This window comes from Sorex fumeus, unplaced genomic scaffold, assembly GCF_029834395.1.
Source record: "Sorex fumeus unplaced genomic scaffold, SorFum_2.1 ptg000005l, whole genome shotgun sequence".
NCBI lineage: Eukaryota > Metazoa > Chordata > Mammalia > Eulipotyphla > Soricidae > Sorex > Sorex fumeus.
The window spans coordinates 8369917-8391617 of record NW_026606062.1 but is presented as its reverse complement, the minus strand read 5'-3'; the positions used below and the strand labels follow the sequence as shown (position 1 = coordinate 8391617).

At 46.9% G+C, this 21701-nt stretch overlaps 1 protein-coding gene across 4 annotated transcripts in view; it reads right to left on the bottom strand.

Moving 5' to 3' along the window:
• Positions 1-21302, bottom strand: part of GIGYF2 (GRB10 interacting GYF protein 2) — a 148878-nt gene extending 127576 nt beyond the window's left edge. For 3 of the 4 annotated variants that reach the window (XM_056120742.1, XM_056120750.1, XM_056120757.1), the window contains exons 1-2: positions 21233-21301; positions 16035-16100 (exon numbers count right to left, since the gene is read on the bottom strand). The gene's annotated coding sequence lies outside the window, so the exon portion shown is untranslated. Of the gene's footprint in view, positions 1-16034; positions 16101-21232 lie in introns of all 4 variants that reach the window. The other variant, XR_008793392.1, reaches the window with a different exon arrangement.
• Between the last annotated feature and the right edge of the window lie 399 nt (positions 21303-21701).

Genomic DNA, 21701 nt, shown 5'->3' with positions numbered 1-21701 from the left:
TAAAAATTTTAAAAATAAATAAAATTTCTTAAAAGTGGGGCCAGAGAAACAGTTTAAGGCACTAGCCTAGCATGTGGGCAATCATCATTCAAACCACAGCACTGCATATGGTCCCCTAGACTGTCAGGAGTGGTCCCTGAGCACAGAGCCAGGAGTAAGCTCTGAGCATTTAGGCATAGTCCAAAAACAACAACTAACAAACAAACATACAAGCAAAAGTTCTGGGGCCAGGGAGAGTACAGCAGCTAAGGTACATGCCCTTCACACAACAGAAGTGGGCTTGATCCCAGGCACTGCATGTGATCCCCCTAGCAATACCAGGAATAAACCCCGAGTAACCTCAGAGCCATAAGTCCTGAGCACTGCTCGGTGTGCCTAACCCCCCAACCCCCGAAAATGTCCTTACAAATCACTGTCACTGTCCTCCCGTTGTTCACGGATTTGCTCCAGCAGGCCCAGTAACATTGTGAGACTTGTTGTTACTTTGTTTGGCATATGGAACATTACAGGTAGCTTGCCAGGCTTTGCTGTGCGGGCAAGATACTCTCAGTAGCTTACCGGGCTCTCTGAGAGGGGCAGAAGAATCGAAGTGGGTCAGCCTGGTCGGCCACGTGCAAGGCAAATGCCCTACCCACTGTGCGATTGCTCCAGTCCATCCTTACAAATAAATTCAGTAATATATTTCTTTCTAATACAAGGGGTTTTTTTTTTCAATAAACTACATCTTATATTTGACAGTGAATGTAATTTAATCGAGACCTTTTGGTCAATTTCTAAGATACTCCAGCTAGATTAGTCCTTATAGCAACCCTTTTCCTCTTAGAGGAATCCCACACCAAAGGTCACTCAAGGTCAGCAGGGTTGGGGCTGGAGAGAGAGTACAGTGAGTAGGGCACTTACCCAGCTTTCAGCTGACCTGTATTCGATCCCCAAGACCCCATATGGTTCCCAGGGGTACAGGCAGATCCCTGAGCGCAGTCAGGAGGGAGCCCTGAGCACTAACAGGTGTGGCCCCAAAACAAAGATCTAGAGGGTTACATTCAGGGCCTCCAACTGCCTGGGAGCTTTCTAAACCAGGTCTTCCTAAACAGTTCCCAATCACCCCTTTTGGCCTAAGAAATTTTTACACAACCCTGGATATACAAAGTAGCTACACAAAGTAAACATTTACTGATGATAAACCCTTACTTTATTTTAAAGCAAATTTCTCATTGTCATGAAGCCCTGGCCCACAGTTTATGCTAGGTTCTAAATCACTGAGCCATCGTCCCAGTCCTCCGTCGGCAGACATCCCCCCAACAAAGCTGTCAGAATGCCTTGGCACTTGCGGTGGCACAGGCCTGACCTCACAAGAGACTGACAGCTGAGTCATCTCCTAAGACAGACCATCTTCCCAGGCCCACTGACAGCTGTATCATCTCGGATCACAAGGAAAGTCCTTTCTTTTCCTCTCAGTAGCTTTCTCCATCTTTTTTTCCCTCTCAGTAGCTTCCTCCATTTTTTTGGTAACAACTCGGGTGTTTTCTGTGCACATGTTCAGGGAGAAGAGAATGAAGAAATTAACCAACCCAGCTTTTTCCCTGCAATGAAAAGAGGAGACCCTGATCTCGCCACCAACTCCCCTACTTTCTCACAACATGGCACAGTGTTTAAGGACCAGATGATGTCTGGGCTCACACAATCTCTACCAAAGTGATGGAGCTACAGAACTTTGTAGAAAGTGCCATGGGGACAACATGCGAAGCCAAAACAGATGCAGAATTAGAATCCAGCACACTGATCTAGTTCACCTCTGAAAATGCTTCCCAAGGAAAGTCAACATGGGCCAATCAGTTGTCATTATTCCACTAACAGTTCAACACAAAGGGCGGGAGTTAGTTCACCTGGCCAAAGGGAAGTGACTACCTGCTGGGTAAGTGGTATACTCCCACGGGGGGAAAAAAAAAGGGAAAGGAAATATAATAGGTGCAGAGAGCACAAGAGTTAAAATGTTGGGACTAGAGCAATAGCACAGAGGGTAGGGCATTTGCCTTGCACACAGCCAACCCGGGTTTGATTCCCAGCATCCCATATGGGCCCCTGAGCACTGCCAGGAGTGATTCCTGAGTGCAGAACCAGGAGTAACCCCTGAGCATCCCTGGGTGTAACCCAAAAGGCAAAAAACAAACAAAAAAAAAAGTACTTACTCCCTCAAGTGGCTCCACACAATAAAGAAAAGAGTATCTATTTCTGAAAATCACTACTTCCTTATTATGCAAAATATACCTGGGAGCCAGAGAGACAGCATAGGGGTTAGAGGCTTACACGCCTAGGCTCAATTCCAACACTCCATATGGTCACCCAAGCACCACCAGGAGCGAACCCTGAGCACAGAATCCTGGAAACAGCTGGGTGTGGCCAAAAACCATTAAAAACAAAAAACATGAAGGATACCCAGAAAAAAACTATGGAATATCTGTAGTTTAGCCAGTACTCTCCACGGTCTACCAACAAGACTAACAGAAGAGAAAGGATCAATAATCTGCTCATTAACTCCCCTTTTCCAAACAGCAAAATAAAACTACTCCCCTAGAATTGCTCACAAATGCCAATTAAACACTTCGCTCCCTACTCCAGCAGCCACTCTTTACCTCAGCCAGATCTGGATTAAGACGTAGGATAAACAAATCCTGTAGCAGGAATCAGTTCAAACACTTCAGAACAGATTGGCAGAGGCCACACGTTCTGCATGTAGGCACTCGAGTCGGATTCCAGCACCTCGTGCTCCCCAGACTCAGCCTCAAGACCCCCAACCCCCCACACACACACACACAAAGTTTGGCATTATGTATTAAATCTATACATCTTCCACCCATAACCCTATAATCCATTAAAGACTTGGGGAAAGTGCTACCAAAAGACAAGCTTCAAACAGTAGAGTACCCTTTCAAAGAAACTGGCATTTGGCAATTAGCTCAGCAGCAATTAGGGCCATCATGGTGGATGAGCAAACAAAAGCGGAGTGCTGCCAGGTGAGCACATGAACGCAGGGCCAGGCAGATAGCTACACGGGTTGACGCACAGGCCCCGAATATGACCAGCAACATCACATGGTCCCCAGAGCACAGCTGGGGTAGCCTTAGGGGGCCATTATTGACCTTCTAGCCCTCCTTCTGCACCCCTTGGAAGAACCCCGCAAAAAATTTTTTTAATAATTCTTTGGTACACCACTGACACTCTTCTTTTACCTATTAAAGTTCAAAACACCCTATAATAATGCCAAATTATCCCTTTATTTTTAAATACACAAACATTTTCTAATGAAAAAAAATCCTATGAAGCATACTTAGGCTTCCCTTATTTACTTTCTTACTAAATAACCAGAGGACAGTTCCAGAGGTTAGAGCACATGCACTGCATGCACAAGGCTCAGGTTTGACGTCTGGCTCTGACAAAGAGGGATTCCCAAAGCATGACCACGATTAACTAATCCCCCTTCCAAAAAAAGTTTTCCTCCAGAAAAATCACACACACACAAAAATCCTATTTTGGATTTCCATCTTTTATACAGCAACCGAGATCACACATTAATGAGGAGGCTTGCAAAAATAGGCAAGAGAAATAATATAAGCACTGAGGTACTTGCCACGCATCCCTCCGGTGCTGGTTCAAATCTCTGGAATCACACAGAGTTTACCTAGCCACCAGGAGTCAATCCTGAGCAGAGTCAGGAATAGCCTGAGTACCACCAGGTGTGCAACCACCCGAATTTTTTGTTTTGTGGCCACACCCCACAATGCTCAGGAGTAACTCATGACTGCACTCAGGAATCAATTCTGGTGGTGCTCAGGAAACTATATGGAATGCCGAGAATTGAACCCATGTCGCTTGGGTACAAGGCAAATGCTCTACCCACTAAATTATTTCTCCAGTCCACCAATTTTTTTAAAATGGGGTATGCTTGCAGAACATTATTTCTATGCTATTCCTTTCATGTCACTTCTTAAAAACATTAAAGATGCTCTGCCGGCTTTTCTCTTCATTGTAAAAGGAATTTACCTTCCTAAAATATACTGCCCATAAAACACTACCATCGCTAGTCTATACAGCCTACCCATGCCTGAACACTAGAGTCAGCTCTACCCCTCACTGCCCCAAATCACTCCACAGTCACCCAGAAGGGAATAGATGAACCAATACTGTGACAGACATATCCTGGAATAGTCTGGTAATTAAACAAATTACTGATACATGGGCTGGAGCCATAGCACAGCGGGTAGGGTGTTTGCCTTGCACGCGGCCGACCTGAGTTCGATTCCTCCGTCCCTCTCAGAGAGCCCAGCAAGCTGCCGAGAATATCCCGCCCGCACGGCAGAGCCTGGCAAGCTCCCCATGGCCTATTCGAGATGCCAAAAATATTAACAACAAGTCTCACAATGGAGATGTTACTGGCCGCTCGAGCAAATCGATGAACAACGGGAGGACAGTGCTACAGTGCTACTGATACATGCAGCAACATGGTGATACTGCACCTAGCAAATTAAGTCAGATACAAAAGAATATACACTAACTCCATTTATATAAAATTAATCTACAGTCACAAAAATACATCAGTAGTTGGTGAGGGCCTATACAGGGAAGACAAATGGGCAGAAAAAGAGTGGGAAGAAAATTCTTCCCACTTGAAAATAAAAAATTATGTATCTTTGTTGAGATGGCAATACAAGCACATACAGTGTCAAAAATGCATGTAAGTATATACTTAATATATCAAAATTATAATGAAGGCATTTTGTGGTCTAAAGAAAATGAAGTGTTATATAATATTAAAGCACGAAATTGGGGGGATAGGCATTGCTCAGTAGCAAAAGCAGTTGCATTGCAAGCTGGAATCCTGTTCATTCCCTGTTGCCTAAGTGTGATCCCAGCCGATCCCACTATTAGGGATCTCCAGTACTCCCCAAGTGAAGTGTCTGGGAAAAAAATATAAAATAAAATAAAGTATATGTGACCTGAGAGAATAATGCAACTTGGTGTGTGAGCAGTAAAACACCCAACAAGCACCACAGCAAGTGCATGTGATTTCTGGTCACTGCATCAACAACACAGAGAAGAAAGGGAGAATAAAAACAAAAATTAATGAATTTGAAAATAAACAGAACTGAAAGTAAAAAGTCTCAAAAAGCAATGAGATAAACTTTACATGGATCATGTCATTACCGTTCCTTAATAGGTTAAAACAGATGTTTAAAATTTCACCAAAGATGGGTAGGGAGAGACAGTGCAGGTGGTTAAGATTCCGGTCTAGCAACTAATTCTACTTCCACCCTGTCACCGCCTAAGGTCCACTGAGCACCACCAGGGTCATTCTGAACACGGTCAGGAATAGCCTCTGAGCACTGCATGATGTGGCCAAAAATTCCAAGGGAGAGAATTTCATTTAAGGTCTCGGCCTCGCACAGGCCTGCCCTGCCGGCCCCAGGTTTCAGCCCCAGCATCAAACAGCCTCCTGACACACACAGACCCTGCACACTACAGGACTCAACAGCATGTGTGACCTATGCTCAGGCCTAACACCGGCTCACTGGGAAGGGTCCCAGGACCCCTGAGCACCTCTTGGAAGGCCCCTGCACACAGTCAATTCAGGCTTCAGCCCTAGGACACATATGGGTTCCACGTATCTGCCAGGAATGATACTTGAGAGAAGAGCTAGGAGTAATTTCTAAAGCACTGCTGCGTGTGGTCCCAAAACAAAGCTGAAAAATATTATCTACAACTATACTATCTTATATCCACTACCACATGAGGCTATATAAAGTTAAATAAAATTCACTAAAACTAAATTCAGTTCATCAAAGGGAAGGGGGGAAAGAACCCTGACAAGATTTCAAAGTCAACCAAGTACCAAGGTCAACATTAAATGATAAATCATGTTACTGACAAATGCTCATGTCAGTAAGGGTATTATGCTAAGGCAGACAGAGAAAGACAAATATACCATATGATGTCATACGATGAATCTAAAAAACAAATACAGGGCCAAAGAGCTCAACAATCTAGAGTGTTCTGCTTTTTTTGAGGTTAGTACATTGAAGCCCAGCACTGCATGGTGTCCCAAAAGCAGTTTTGGGAGTGACACCACATCCCCCACAAAAAATAAATAAATAAATAAATAAAATAAATGTTTAAACAATACAAAAAAGTTCAGATATAAAAAACAGACTGTAGTTGCCAGAAAAAAGGAAATAAGTAAAAGAAAAAATACCCAGTCATGGAGATATACTGGATAAGTCATGGAGACATAACATATGTACAGTCACTACCATTAATACTCAGGCACAGCAGGTAAGGCACTTGCCTTGCATGTTGCCAACTTGGGTTCAATCCCTGGTATCACATATGGTCCCCCAAGCACTACCAAGAGTGATCCCAGAGCCAAGCACGAGCCAAGAGTAAGTCCTGAGTAACACGAGATGTGATCCCTCGCCAAAATAAATAAATAAATAAATAAATAAAGCTGAAAAGACAATAGGGGGTAGGGTTTACCTCGTGCACAGCCAACACAGGTTAAATTCCCAGCACCCCATACAGTCCCCTCAGCACTGTCAGTTGTGATCTCTAAATGCAGAGCCAGGAGGCACAACTCAAAAGCCAAATAAATATACTATGATCCATGAGACCCACTATATTTACTGGTTTTGGCATATCAAATACGCCACAGAGAGCTTGCCAGGCTCTGTCATGCGGGCGAGATACTCTCAGTAGCTTGCCAGGCTCTCTGAGAGGGATAGAGGCTTTTAGGGCCGCATACTGTTGCATACTGTAAACTTGCTGAGAGTAAATCTCAGTCATTCTCTCATTTGCAAGAGTGTATACCCAGAACACTTGATGCCCTGAAATTGATCCCTGACACAACACAATTAAAAGCACATTAACTCCCCACCTGCTCCCCAACCCCTGGTAACGACCAAAAAAAAAAAAAAGTCCACATTAAAAGAAAAGAGTTAAGGTCCAGGTTCAAAATGCTATAAAGCATATGTTTTGCATGCTGCAGCCCCGGGTTTGATCCCTGGCACTGCATAATCCTCCAAGCCTAAGACTGCCAAGTATGACCCAAAATCCAAGAAACAAAGGAAAAAAAATAAGATTTTTTTTTTTTTAAAAGAGTGGCCAGGGATATAGCTCAACAGTGGGGCACTCGGTCCAGAGAGATAGTACACAGGTAGGGAGTTTGCCTTGCACAATGCTGAACCAAGTTCGATCCCCAGCATCCCATATGGTCCCCTGAGCACTGTCAGGAGTGATTCCTGAGTGCAAGCAGAGCCAGGAATAACTCCTAAGCATTGCCCAGTGAAAAACAACAGTAGAGCATTTTGTCTGGCATGTGTAGGGAGGAAAGGACCATATATAACTACATATGGTATTATAAGGTGATCAGATGTGAATTTTTTACCAAGTATACATCAAATCGCAAAGCGGGTAGGGCGTTTGCCTTACACGCAGCCAACATGGCCGACCCGAGTTCGATTCCTCCGCCCCTCTCGGAGAGCCCAGAAGCTACCGAGAGTATCTCGCCCGCATGGCAGAGCCTGGCAAGCTCCCCGTGACGTATTCGATATGCCAAACACAGTAACAACAAAGTCTCCAATGGAGACGTTAAGGGGCCCGCTCGAGCAAATCGATGATCAACGGGAGGGCCTTTACTTACTTTTACTTACATCAAATCACATAATGTACCTGAAACTCATGTATGACACTACACTTCAAATTAAAGTCACTAATAAATGAAACCTACTATAAAAAAATGAGTCATAATAAAAGCTATACATTAAGAAAAAAATGTCAGGGTCAGAGTGTGTCTGCCTTGCACATGACCAATCTAGATTCGACCCCCAGCAGCCCATATAGTCCCCCAAAGCACCGCCAGGAGTAACACCTGAGTGAAGAACCAGGAGTAACCCCTAAGTATTGTGGGGTGTAACCCAAAAAGCCCAAGAGAAAAAGTCAGGGATTAGAGCAACAGTACAGCAGGGTAAAATGCTTGTTTTAAATGCCGCTGACCCAGGTATAAGTCTTGGCATGCCATATGGTCCCCCAGGTATTAATGAGTGATCCCTGAGCAAGAGCCAAGAGCAAGCCCTAAGAACCACCAGCTGTGGCCCCCAGGGGAAAAAAATAAAAGAAAAAAGTCATTCCTAGTCACACAAAGCACATTTCAAGTCACACCAACCCCATTTCCTATGTACCTAATGCCTATAGCACTTAACTGCATATTTATAAAACATTTTCCATCCAGCAGAAACTCAGACAGTGCTTGTGCAGATGGTATTTTTGTTTTGTTTCTGCTGACTTGGAAGAGCTTCCCCGGAACTGCTGGCACTTACACAGGGCAGCATTCAGCAGTACTAGGGAGGTCATGTGGTGTCTGGGATCGAACCTCAGGTTCTGTGCATACCAGGCCTACCGCCCAGCCTTCGGAGCTGTCTCCCCGGTCCAGAAATTTATTTTTAACCACAACTTAAGAACAAATCTCTAGTATCTATGCAATACTAAAACCTCCTGGTGAAATCTAGAACCCCTCAAGTACATGTTCAGCACAGTTAGTTACTTTGTCTGAATGCTTTTAAACAAAGAAATCAATGTAACATGCACAAATGAAGCATATATGTAATATATACACACATACACACATACACATACGTATACACACACAAAGATAACACTTAAAGTGGTTCCACTGCCCAGACCTGCAATTCTAGTCAGGTCTTCTGACACTCCTATCAAGATCCCTGTGTTGTTGAAACTATTTTTGTAACAATGCTAAGGTATTTAAATTTTTACTTCCCAGATCATGCAAAGCAGCAGAAGTGAAACTGTGCTACCTCAGCATCACTCACGTCAACGGCATCCAATTACACACGCAGTCACTGTAGTCTTCACTCTGATGTGCCACATACTCACAAGGAAAAATCAGTTTGACTTTAAGAATGTCCTCGATAGGACTGGATTGAATACAGAAGGTAAGGCACTTGCCTTGCATGCGACTGTGTCGGCCGTGACCCTGGTTTGAATCCCTGGCACCGCATATGGTCCCCTGAGCACCTCCAGGGGTCACTCCTGAGCACAGAGCCAGGAACAGGCCCTGAGCACCTCTGGTATGGCCCAAAAAAACCAAAAGAGTAAATAAGTAAAAATATTAAAAATAATTTTATATAAAAATTGTCCTGAGTAATAAACATTTTTATTAATTTTGTTCCCTATGTAGCATCTTTATAATATTCTACATAATGAAATTGGAAGGATCATAAAGCACTTCAACAGCATAGCAAAGTCTAGAGGAAAAGAACTTCCATGATTTTTGAGTAAACATGGAATATCATTGTGACTAAAATAGCTGACTCATAAATACAGTTATCCAAACCTAGGGATATAGCAGTTCTTTTTTTTTTTTAATTAAAAGAAAACTGAGACTTCAAGGAAAGAATTCACAATTCTTTTTTGCCAATATATATAACCTGTGCAGTCAGGCAAAAATTAAAATTTTGCAAAGCTACTAATCACAAATGTGAGCTTCAAGGGTTTTCTAGTACTTTCCCAATTCCTGAAGACTTTTCTGTTGAGTGCTGACCTTAATGACAGTAAATTTTTAATACTCCATAACATAAACTATCCATTCAATGTGCAACATCCAACAATGAACTTTAATACAGCACTGAAAGTACAGATACAATTCATATTTCACATTGTAGTGCATGTTAAAAATTACTCTGTACTGGAGGCTGGAGAGCTAGTACAGCAGTTAGAGAGCTTGGCTCATGGCTGATCTGAGTTCAATCCCGAGCATCCCATATGGAGCCCTAAGCACCGCCAGGAGTAATTCCTGAGTGCAGAGCCAGAAGTAAAAACCGAGAATTGCCTGGTAAGACCCAAAGACAATCAAAAAACCAACTTCTTACCCATTTTTAGAGCAATATAAAAAAGGGGCTCTCTGCAATCACCTAAACAGATTCTCAAAATATTATTCCCTTGGGGCTGGAAAGATAGTACAGAGGCTAAGGTGCTTGTCTTGGAAGTGCCCGATCTGGGTTCTAACCCTGGCACCCCGTACAGTCCCCCAGCCCCACTCACCAGGAGTGATCCCTGAGCAGAGCCAGCAACAAGCCCTGAGCACAGTCAGATATGAAACCCTTAAAATAAAAGAAAAAAGGAGGATGGGGGTGGGGGGAGGGCGGGTCTGGTAGGGCACCTGTCTTGCACCACTACTGATCCGGCATCCCATATGGTCCCCTGAGCACAACCAGGAGTGATTCCTGAGAGCAGAGCCAGGGGTAATCTCTGAGCACTGGAGATGTGGCTCAAAAACAAACAAAAAACTCCCTTTTCCAATTACATAAAATATCTTTCTAACTTCTACAAAGCAAGATGTGAAAAGGCAAACACCACTCTTTCTACTCAAATGTTTAGAAATATTTCACAAAATGAATACTTTCGTTAATATGCATATATGTATACATATATACACACATATGTGCTAACATGTCATGAGCTTATTTTAACAAGATGAAAAACACAAATAAATCAAAAAACCAGGGGCCAGAGTAATAAGAGGAGTTGCGTAGGGATCGTGGGTAGGGAGTCTGTCTTGCGAGCAGTTGACCTGACCCTGACACCCCATACGCGTTCCCCGAGCCTGCCAAGAGTAATCCGAGTACAGAGCCCAGAGTAAGCCCCGAGCACTGCCAGATTTGGCCCCCACCAAAAAAAAAAAATGAAAACCAAATAGCTCTTTCAGAGCTCTTTTAAGAGGGTAAAGAAATCCTAATGGGGGGAAAGAGTGATAGTATAGTGGGTTAGGCATATGCCTTACACACAGCCGCCCCACCTCGGGTTTGATCCCCAGGTTTGATCCCCAGGATCCCATATGGTTCCCTGAGCACTGCCAGGAGTGAGAGCCGGGAATCACCACTAAGCATCTCTGGGTGTGACCCAAAAAGCAAAAACAAAACAAAACAAAATCCTAATGGGCCAGAGATAACACAATGGCTAGTATACAGCTGCACCTGGCCCACCTGGGATGCATCTGCAGCACCAAATATGGTTGCCCAAACCCTGCCAAAGGAGTGATCCCTGAGCACAGGAGAACAAAGAAGAAACCCGAAGATCAAAAAGCTGAGAACGCTGGATGGAGCTGGATCCACAGCCCAGCATGCACAGTGTTTGCCTCGCACACGGCCCACCCAGGTTCAATCCCCAGCATCCCATGTAGTCCCCTGAGCACCGCCAGGAGTGATTCCAGAGCAATGCCAGGTGTGATCAAAAACAAGTAAGCAAAAAAAAGTTGAGAACAACAAATAAAAAAAGCAAATGAAAGAGGGCTGGAATGACAGTACCCAGGAGAACCAGGCCGACCCAGCTTCTATCCCTGGCATCCCATATGGCCCCCCACGCACCATTAGGAGTAATAGCTCAGTGACCGCCAGGAGTGACTCCTGAGCACTGCTGGGTATGGTCCCAAAAAGTAAAAATTATAAAAATAAAGACCTCTCATGTTTTATCTTTTACTCACATTTGCTTCTCCCATTTGCCCAGGAAGATTAGAGCAATTTGCTCACAGCTAAGGCTAAACTACCCTCAAGCAAAAAGCACCTAAGTATTTGTGGTACTGAACAAAAAACTCTGAGGGTCAAAGAGACAGTTCAGGGGATAAGGCACTTCCCTTGCATGCAGCTGAGTTAGGATCAAGGCCCGACACCCCATATGGTAACCAGGTACCCAGGAGTGCGGAGCCAGGAGTAAGCACTAAGCACTCCCCCCAGAAAAAACAAAACCAACAATAACAACAACAAAAACCCAAAACTACTAAAGTCTACTCAAATGATAAAGATGCAATTTTACAATCAAAAACTCACTAGTTTACACTGTAATACAATCTAAAAAACTACTATTCATCAAATAGTTATATACTATGTGTCTGTCAGACATTATATTGGATATTTTAGATTTGTACTGTTTTAAATTTGCATTGTTTTGGGGCCACACCTAGGGCTTATTCCTGTCTCTGCACTCAGGGATCATGCAGGATGCGTCAAAGTTGGGTTTGGTAGATGCAAGACCAAGCACTCAACCTGCTGTACTATGGCTCCAGCCCCACATTATGGTCTTAATTCCCACAGTCACTACAGGATACACTCCACAGCTAGGTGGGGTGGGCGGAAGGAGAAGGCTTCATGAAGTTAATTACATTTGGCAGGGAGGGGCGAAGCCGGGAGGGGCTGGAGTTCCAACCCGGGTGGGTTCCGGTGCAAGCAAGACAAGTCCAAGTGCTGACCGATCTCCACAACCTCATGAGCTTGATTTACTTATCTGAAGTTCTAAGTAGTGACCAAATTAAACAACCCGCATGTGTCTGCAAGCTCTCCACCACCTATCTGTAATCTGCTCAATACTGTTTTTCTTGAAATTTTCAGAGGAATTTATTTTGTAAGATAATTTTCCTCCTTTTACCAATCTCCATCCTGCTCCATTCTCAACCGATTTCTGTATTTTGCATCACTAGATTCAAGCAATACTGTACTACCTTTAGTTAGGGAAAAGGGCAGTAACCTAATATTCTGTCGGAAACTATACTGACCATGGTGAAACAGAAAAGGCAATACTTCTATAGTCTTTTATAAGTGTCAGTTTCACAAACATCAATCAAGGCTCGCTCTCCCATCACTAACCTTTTTGGTGAAACTGCACCTCTAAGTTACTCAACTGGACATAAGTTTTGGCAATATCATCTCACTCCTAAAGAACTAATCAAGGGAGCCCCTGGATTTGTATCATGGCATGATTACAATTATCAACTGTAAAAATGCCAATACAGGAGGCCAGAGAGATAGCACAAATAGGTAAAGTGTTTGCATGTGGTCCCTGGAGTCCCTCAAGGAGTAATTCCTGAACACAGAACCAGGAGCAAACCCTTGAGCTCAACCGGGTGTGGCCTACCCACACTCCCCCCAAAAATTAAAATATAGAAATAAAAATATATCAAAGAAAATACCGATAAAGGGGTCAGGGTCGGGTATGCACACCTAGTATGCACACACAAAACCCTAAAATCAATCCCTGATACCCCACAGCCCTCCAAGCACCACCTACAGGGGTAGCCCTAGGTCAGTTGCATGCAAGGCAAATGTATTTTTGTTTTGGCTCTGGGGCAACACCTGGCAGTGGTCAGGGATCACTCCTGCCAATACTTGAAGGATCATACATAGCACCTGGTGTCAAACCGATGTCAGCCACAGGCAAACCAAGTACTGTAATCCCCTGTACTGTCTACAGTCTATGGCTCCACTCTGGGGCCTCCCACATTCCAGGCTGGGTGCACAACTTCAGCTTCTCATCCTTCCTGTATTCTCTCTCCCACTCCCAGAATATTAATAAATTTACGTGGCCTCACTGATCTTCGCCCAACAATCAAGGTTTCAACAGCAATCCACCTATTAGGTATAAAACAGTCACATAATTGAAACCCACTCTCCAAATCTGATATGGCTCCCCAAAATTCATAAGCTACTTAATATTAAAAAAAGCAACCAGAAACTAGAATTAAAAAATCAGAATTTTGGGGGCTGGAGCGATAGCACAGCGGGTAGGGCGCTTGCCTTGCACGCAGCCAACATGGCCGACCTGGGTTCGATTCCCAGCATCCCATGTGGTCCCCCGAGCACCGCAGGAGTAATTCCTGAGTGCATGAGCCAGGAGTAACCCGTGAGCATCGCCAGGTGTGACCCAAAAAAAAAAAAATTAGAATTTTGGGGCAAGCAATAGTACAGCGGGTTGGGCATCTACCTTGCACACAGAAAACCCAGGTTCGATCCCCAGTATCCAATATGGTCCCCTGAGCACCACCAGCAGTAATTCCTGAGTGCAGAGCCAGGAGTAACCCTCTAGTACCACTGGGTGTGGCCCAAAATTCACCCAAAATTAGAATTTACAAAATGGGAGGCCAGGCCTGTCTCTCAGCAGTAGGTTCATGCCAAGCACGTATGAGACCTGGGCTCAATCACTGACATAATCAGAAAACAATTTTGCAAAATACTTTACTAGGGCATGGCAGAGCCTGGCAAGCTCCCCGTGGTGCAATCGATGTGTCAAAAACAGTAACAAGTCTCACAATGGAGAAATTATTGGTGCCCACCCGAGCAAATCGATGAACAATGGGAGGACAGTGCTCCAGTGCTACGGTTCTAGGAAGATGCAAGGCCGCTGGGTAAGGCCTACAAGTCCTCCTTCACTAAAGGCTACGTGCTTGTTTTAATGTTCCAGGATTTAAGAACTAGAACTGCCAAGTTACATACAGAAAAATGACGGTCCAGACGGTCCTCGGTCCTCCCGTTGTTCATCGATTTGCTCGAGCGGACCCAGTAACGTCTCCATTGGAGACTTTGTTGTTACTGTGTTTGGCATATCGAATACGTCACGGGTGGCTTGCCAGGCTCTGCCGAGCGGGCGAGATACTCTCGGTAGCTTCCGGGCTCTCCGAGAGGGGCGGAGGAATCGAACTCGGGTCGGCCATGTTGGCTGCGTGCAAGGCAAACGCCCTACCGCTGCGCTATCACTCCAGCCCCATATACAGCCATACCACCCTGAATGCACCCGATCTCGTCTGATACAGAAAAATATTCCAAGAAAACCTAAATTCTAACTACAGTAGCTGCCCAACTTCAGAGGAGACTGTCCCAGCCCTTCGGGTGAGGCCCTTTAAGCTGTTTACAGTTCCAGACCCCAATCTCACGGTAATGCTACTTTGACCAATGATGGAAAACTGGACAAGGAGTTCTATCAAATTGTCCCTACGAGGAGTGTAACTGCGTTGACACTGAGCTAAGAAACAGCTCGAGAGAGTGATTTCAGATGTGACTCCAGGAATGAAGTGGCAATTTTCTGTATTTCATAGAGGAGAAAAGGCCACTCTGCTGGGAAGACAACTGAACTAGAAAAAGAGACACAAGAGGATGCCCTCTGCCAGCAGGAAGGAACGTGCTCTCCATCTGGGCTATCCTGACTCCTGAATGCTTCCCAGTTCCTGGTTCAGGTCCTGCAGAAGCCAACCGCTCTTCTGATTCTTCAGGTATCTCCTTAACTATGGAAAGTCAGAGAGGGCTAATCACATTGCTTCAAAGGACAAATAATCCATGTGTCAAATTAACCTACTGGAGAGCTTCAAACTTATACAAGGTTATACATACATTGAACTAAAAGAAAAGCCTTCAAAGACTCCTTCTGAGCCAGAGAGAACTCTCTGGGCTGAAGCATACCCTGCGTGCTGGAAAGTTGGATTCAATCCCCAGCACCAAACGGTCCTCAAGTAAGTGACCCTCAACCACTGAGCCACAAACTGCCCAAAAACAAGACAAAATGAAGTTCCTTCTGGGGCCAGCAATGCTGTCTTGCACACAGCTGAATTGGAGTTGCTCCCTGACATCCTATATGGTCCCCTGGGCTATATCAGGAGTGATCCCTGAGAGCACTGAGCTAGGAGTAAGCCCTGAACACCACCAAGTGGACGCATTCCCACCCCCAAAAAAGTTCCTTATCTTTACTCCTGCCCCCTAAGTACTGCTCCTCCCTGTCTCATGCAAAAAAAAAAGACAAGTTTAAGACACAAACTCCCACTAATATCAATGCAAAAAAGTGTATGCTAACTCTCATGGTTCATAAAGAATCTGAAAAGTACCAAAGTCATTTATATTCGCTATCTATAACCTTAGAAGAAATAACGACAAGGAGGAGAAAAAAAAAATTGCAATCTTAAAAGTAAAGATCACCTGATTTGGGGACAGAGATAGTACACTAAGGCACTTGCCTTCCATAAAGTTACCCTTAGTTTGATACCCAGCACCCTATATGGTACCCCAGCACCACCAGGAGTGACCCAGTGATCCCTGAGCACTGAACCAGGAATAAGCCCTGAGCACTGTCCCGTGTGGCCCAACCACACTCCCTGCCAAACTACCCGTTCGCATAAGCCCTGACTTTGCACAACATGCCCCCCCCCCAACACTCACCTGTTCAAAAGTTCTGCTGGTTCACAGCAGGAGGTTTGAGCAGACTACAATCAGGTCCGTTTAACACTGCAAAAATAAATAAATATATATATTTAAAGTAAATTACTTAGCAATCTCTTAGGACATATATTTTTATCATTTTTTTACAGAAAATGAACCCCAAGTCTACTTAAAATAGTACAACTGCTGGAGAGAGAGGGTATAGCAGAAGGGTTAGGGCCTTGCATGTGGAAAACCCCATTCAATCCCCAGAGCACTGCATATGGTCTCCAAGTACCACCAGAACTGACCCAGGACCAGAGCCAAGAGTAAGCTCTGAGTCCCACCAAGTGTGGCCCAAAATCTATGTAACAGAATCATCTAGTCAGCTGAGAGACCAGAGTCCCTACTCCAGTGAACCAGCCAATCTCTCACAGCACCTCATTTATTTCTTAACTTCTAAGTGTCGGGATGAGGTTAACAAGCAATACTTTAGGTTTATTATTCAAAAATCACCCTGCAGGGGCTTGACATGTACTTTATAGACATATTTGACAGAAAAGTGAAAACCAACAACATAACAATATGATATGTATCCAGACAAAGTCTGGTAGGACCCCTGGTAAAATATCAAAGGCGAAGAGCTGGAGGTGTGCTCTCAGCTGGAAAATGACAACTTTCTTTTAATGTTGTATTGAGGAAATACCTTATAACTCATGACTGTTCTTCAAAGTGAAATGGAGTGGACAGAAGTATAGTAACTTCAAGTGCTTTCTCAGAAGCTAGTGTCAAGTTATTAGTCAAAAAGCAATAAAAATTCAAGTTGACAATTCTACTAACAGCAAAAAGTTTAAGAAAGTCATTTCCTTTTATTTTGTAAAAAATAAAGCCATAAATAGCTCCTAACGGTAATTTTCAAACTATCCACTGCGCTAAACTTTTTTAAGGACAGAAGGAAAAGAGAGAACTTTAAAAATTTTTGTAATTAAAAAGACCCCACTCTTCTCTGGGCCCAACTCAGGAAAATAAGCTCCACAATATTTTCTATTAGAAATATAAAGTCTGGGGCTGGAGCGATAGTACAGCATGTGGGCAGCCCAGGTTCCATCCTCGGCATTCCATATGGTCCCCAAGCACCGCCAGGAGTAATTTTTGAGTGCAAAGCCAGGAGTAACTCCTGAACATCGCTGGGTGCAACCCAAAAAGCCAAAACAAACCAAAAAAAAAAAAAGTATAAAATCTGGGGCTAGAGATAATACAGCAGGCACATCTCTTGCCTTTCACACAGCCAACCCAGGTTCAATCTCTGGCATCTCAGATGGTCGCCTGAACACCACCAGAGTAATTTCTGAGTGTAAAGCCAGGAGTAACACTAAAGCACAGCCAGGTGTGGCCCCCAATACAAAAAACAAACAAAAAAACCTTTAAAGTCCAAGTTCAATGAAATCCTATAGTTAACAAGAAAGTGTAAAAGTGTGTTTCTTATCTAGGGCAGGGAATATGCAATACTTTGAAAAATATTTTTTACACAGTTAAATCTAAGAAAATATTCTCAAAGCTCTCCCCTCTTGTCCTACACACAAAATTATGGTCAATTCAGCAAAGACATAGCTTTGCATTCCTAAATAATTAACCTAGTTATCTAAAAGGATAGAAAAAATGAAAATAAAGAGCCAAAGAGATGACTCAATGGGTTGAATACGTGAATACATGCTTCGCATGCAGAAGGCTAGCATTTGATCCCTGGCATCACATGGTCCCCCAAGCACCACCAAGAGCGACCCCCACTCCAAGTACAGAGCTAAGAGTAACACCTGAGCACTGCTGGGTATAGTTCAAGAAACAAAACAAAAATTGCTATACTGGCCAAGAAATAAGAAAGTTGTAGTTACAAAGTTGCAAACCTTGTAGTCAAGAGTATAAATCTACTTCCATCTTTAAAGTTATACAATTCTTCAGGGAACCAAAAATGAACAGAGGAGCTGGAGAGAGAGTACAGAGGGTAAAGCGCTTGCTTTGCACATGGTTAACCTGGGCTTCAACCCCAGGACCACATACGGTTCCCCTGAGCACTGCCAGGAGTGATCCCTGAGCACAGAGCCAAGAGTAAGAGACAGGAAAAAGCCCTGAGCACCACCAGGTGTGGATCAAAAAGCAAACGACAGAAAAATGAGTAAAACCCAAGAACTTAAAATCATAAAATCCTAGCAGTGGTTTTAAAAAAAACAAACCTGAGTTCAAAGTTTCACAACAATGACCAAGGAAAGCTAAGGCAATTTAAACTGGTAAAATAGACATTTAACATGCGTCTAAGACATAGATTAAAAGGAAATAGATTCAACCTAAGCAGATGGGGTCTACTATAATCTGTAAGATATCACTTGAGTAATAAATGCTAAAGATGTAGTCAGCAGGGGCAAATGGGGAATGGTCTAAGTCAGCCTTTGAAAACAGCACACCGCACGGACCCTTCAGAAGGGGGGAAGGTAAAAGGAACAGTAATAACCTTCCCAAAAGGGGTAAGGCAATCTGCCAGAGTGGAGACCAACAGAATAGATATATGGATAACTACAATGCAGAATCATGAGAATGAAATTCTGATGTGTGGCAAAGACATAATGTGGAATGATCATTTCAAAAATCAGTCAAAGGCACAAAAGGGAGAAAGAACATCTGTTATAGTACTGCCTGGTTATTAACTCATAACTACCTTTCCAAGTAGAGTCACCCCCCTACACACACACCTGAACCTGCAATTCCTAGTTTTCAAAATTTTCGGGCAGTCCTATGATACACTACAGTCCACTTGTATCACTTGTCACTTGTCATCCGGTAACGTCTCCATTTGTCCCTGTCTCCTGCTAGTGTAGCCCAGGGGCATCTGCTGGATCCGGGAACACGAAGAGCCTCAAACCGTTTGTTCAGGGCTTTGACGAAGAAGTCTGAACACTACAGGTCATAGGTACAATTCACTAGTAACAGTATTTCAAACTCAAAATACTTCGGTCAGGAAGATGGCTGGAGGAACTGGAGAACAGAACTTTACAAGCAGGAGCCTTGAGTTTGATCCCTGCACAGAAGGTACTTTCAGCACTATCAGTTTCTTCATTTGAAAACTACGGAGAGGACAGTTATGAAAACTCAATAGGAAAAATATGGAGATAAGCTTGAAGGAAATCAGCATTTTTGGCAAGTATTTTTTTTTCAAAGGGAAATCCTTTCAGTATAAAATTGGAAAACTAATCTGAAAGGTTTATGAAATAACAAATTCAGTACAAAATACGGGGCCAGAGATACAAGTACCGTGCTTGTAAGGTGCTCGCATGCAGCGGATCCCTGTTCGATCTCGAGCACTACATAGGGTCCCTCAATCCCTACCAACTCTACATGCATGTGACACATCTAAAATGTTCTCAAGAACATCCAAGTCAGACGAGCCCTTAAGGAACGTCCGTGGGCAGAAAATGTAGCTCCCCAGAACCAAAGGAAAGAAAAGCTGTATGCAAGCGGAGAAATAAGGAAAAGGAATTCCTCGATGATCAGGTGAAGGACATCAGGCGTTAACACACGCCCCCCTCCCCCCCAGGTATATTTCTCGATGTGTGTCTAAACCTCAAAGAAAACTCACTTGCTTAATATTTCCAAATATTCTAAAGTATCCCAGAGACTCCCCACCCCCCCCCCCCACACACACACCCCACTATCCTCCTTTTAAAACAATTCCTTGGGCAAAATCCTTCCAAGGCAGCTGCTTTCCATCCCATTTCAAAACCTGTCACTTCTGACCAGGGGTGTGACTCAGGTGGGGGGGCAGGGTAACACGCCTGGCCAGCAGCGTGGGGTCGGGGTGTCATCCCGGGCACAGGCGCACCCCACCCCACAGGACCGACCTGCAGCGCGACAGCTCCGAAAAACTTCCTAGTCTGGACCCACGAGTTAAGGCAACTGCCACGCACGTGGCCAAGCAAGGCCGGGACCCATCCCGGGTCGCCCACCCCTGGCCTGAGCACTCACTCCCAGGGTGCCGCTCGGGGGGGGGGGGGGGGGGAGCAGAGCCCCCGAGTACCTCCTGGGGGTACCCCACGCCTTCTGCATTTCCCAAACGGGGAAGGGGATGATGCCGCGGTGGGGCTCGGAGCCGTGGCGGTCCCCTCGCTGGCAAGCCCCCGAGATGTCACGGGTGACAACGATGCAGGGCACTGACCTCCCTGCCGACAGGCCGGGGTGGGGCCGGCCAGGACCACGGCTGCCCCCCGGGGGGCGCTGCCCGCCGCCCCCCTCCCTCCACGCCCGCACACTCCGCGCCGGCCAGGACCGGAGAGTGCCCGCAGGGGGACGGACGGACGGACGGCGGCGGCGGGGGGTCCCCCCACCCCGCGCGCCCCGCACCCACCGGCGCGCGCCTGTCAGTGGGCCCCGCGCGCCGAGTGATGAATGAAGCCGGGGCCGGCCGGGGGCGCCCCGCGCCTGCCCCAGGCGGGGGGGTTGGGGCTGGGGGGCGGGCGCGCGCGCGAGCCCCGGCTCGGACCCGGAGTCGGTCCGGCGCGGGGCTCCTTCCAGAGTCGGCGACCCCGACCCGGGCGCACCCCGCCCCGCCAAGCCCCCGCGGTTCCGGGTTCAAGTCTGCCCCCCACCCCCCGCCCCGTGACAGCCGGGCGCGGGCCGCGGCCCCAGCGGAGCGCGCCCGCCGGGTTCGAAGCCAAACGGGCCGACTCGGAGGGGGCGAGGGGCTCCCGCGCGGGGCGGCCAACGGGGGCAGAGGGGGGCCAACGGGGCAGGGGGGGACCCGGGCAGGAAGTTCCCGGCCGGGGGCGGGGAGGGCACCCGGCGAGCACCGGGGCGCGAGTCCCCGCCAGCCGGGGGCGCCCCTCCCGGGGGGCCGCGGGCCCCAGCAGCTGTCGGCCGGCGGCAGCTGGGAGCCGCGGGGGGCGGGGGCGGGGGCGGGGGGTCGCGGGCGGGCGGCCGGGGCGGGAGACGCGCCCCGCCGACCCCGCGCCGACCTGTCCCCGCGCTGACGCCCGCCGCCCGCCCCGCCGCGTCGCCGCCGCCGCCGCCACCCGGGCGGCCTGTGGGTGTCCATGCGGCGGGGCCGGGGCCGGCCGGGGCGGGGGGCGCGGGCGGCGGGCGAAGGGCCAAGGGCCGGGGCCCCGGGGGGCGGCGGCGGCGGCGGCGGGCGGGCGGGCGGGCGGGCCGCGGGCCGGGAGCGAGCCGCGACTTACCTGCAGCCCCGGGACTCGGAGTCTCTCAGAAACCCCAGTCAGCCCTCAGCCTCAACAACACAAGATGGCCGACACGTCGCCACGCGCGTCACGTGACAGCGCCCGCTGGCCACGCCCCCTCCGCGCCCCGCCCCGCCCCGCCCCGCCCCGCCTGGCCGCGCTCCCGGCTCCTGCAGGCTCCCACGACGTCGTTCCGGGCCGCCGGCCACGCCCCCCCGCCGAGCCCCGGATGCGCGTCCCGAGGGGGCGGGGCCGCGGCAGTGCGCAGGCGCGGGGCCCGCCGTGGCGGGGGGAGCGAGGGGGGAGGGACGGGGGCTGTCCCTGCCCTTGGGTCCGGTGGCGTTGCCGGTGGCCGCGGCCCAGGTGCCCTGTGACTCGCCGGCCGGCCGGCGTGGCTGCCCCGTTCGCCGCCCCGACACTCCGCATCCCGGACGGACTATTGCATTATTGTGTTTTTAGTTTTTCTTTT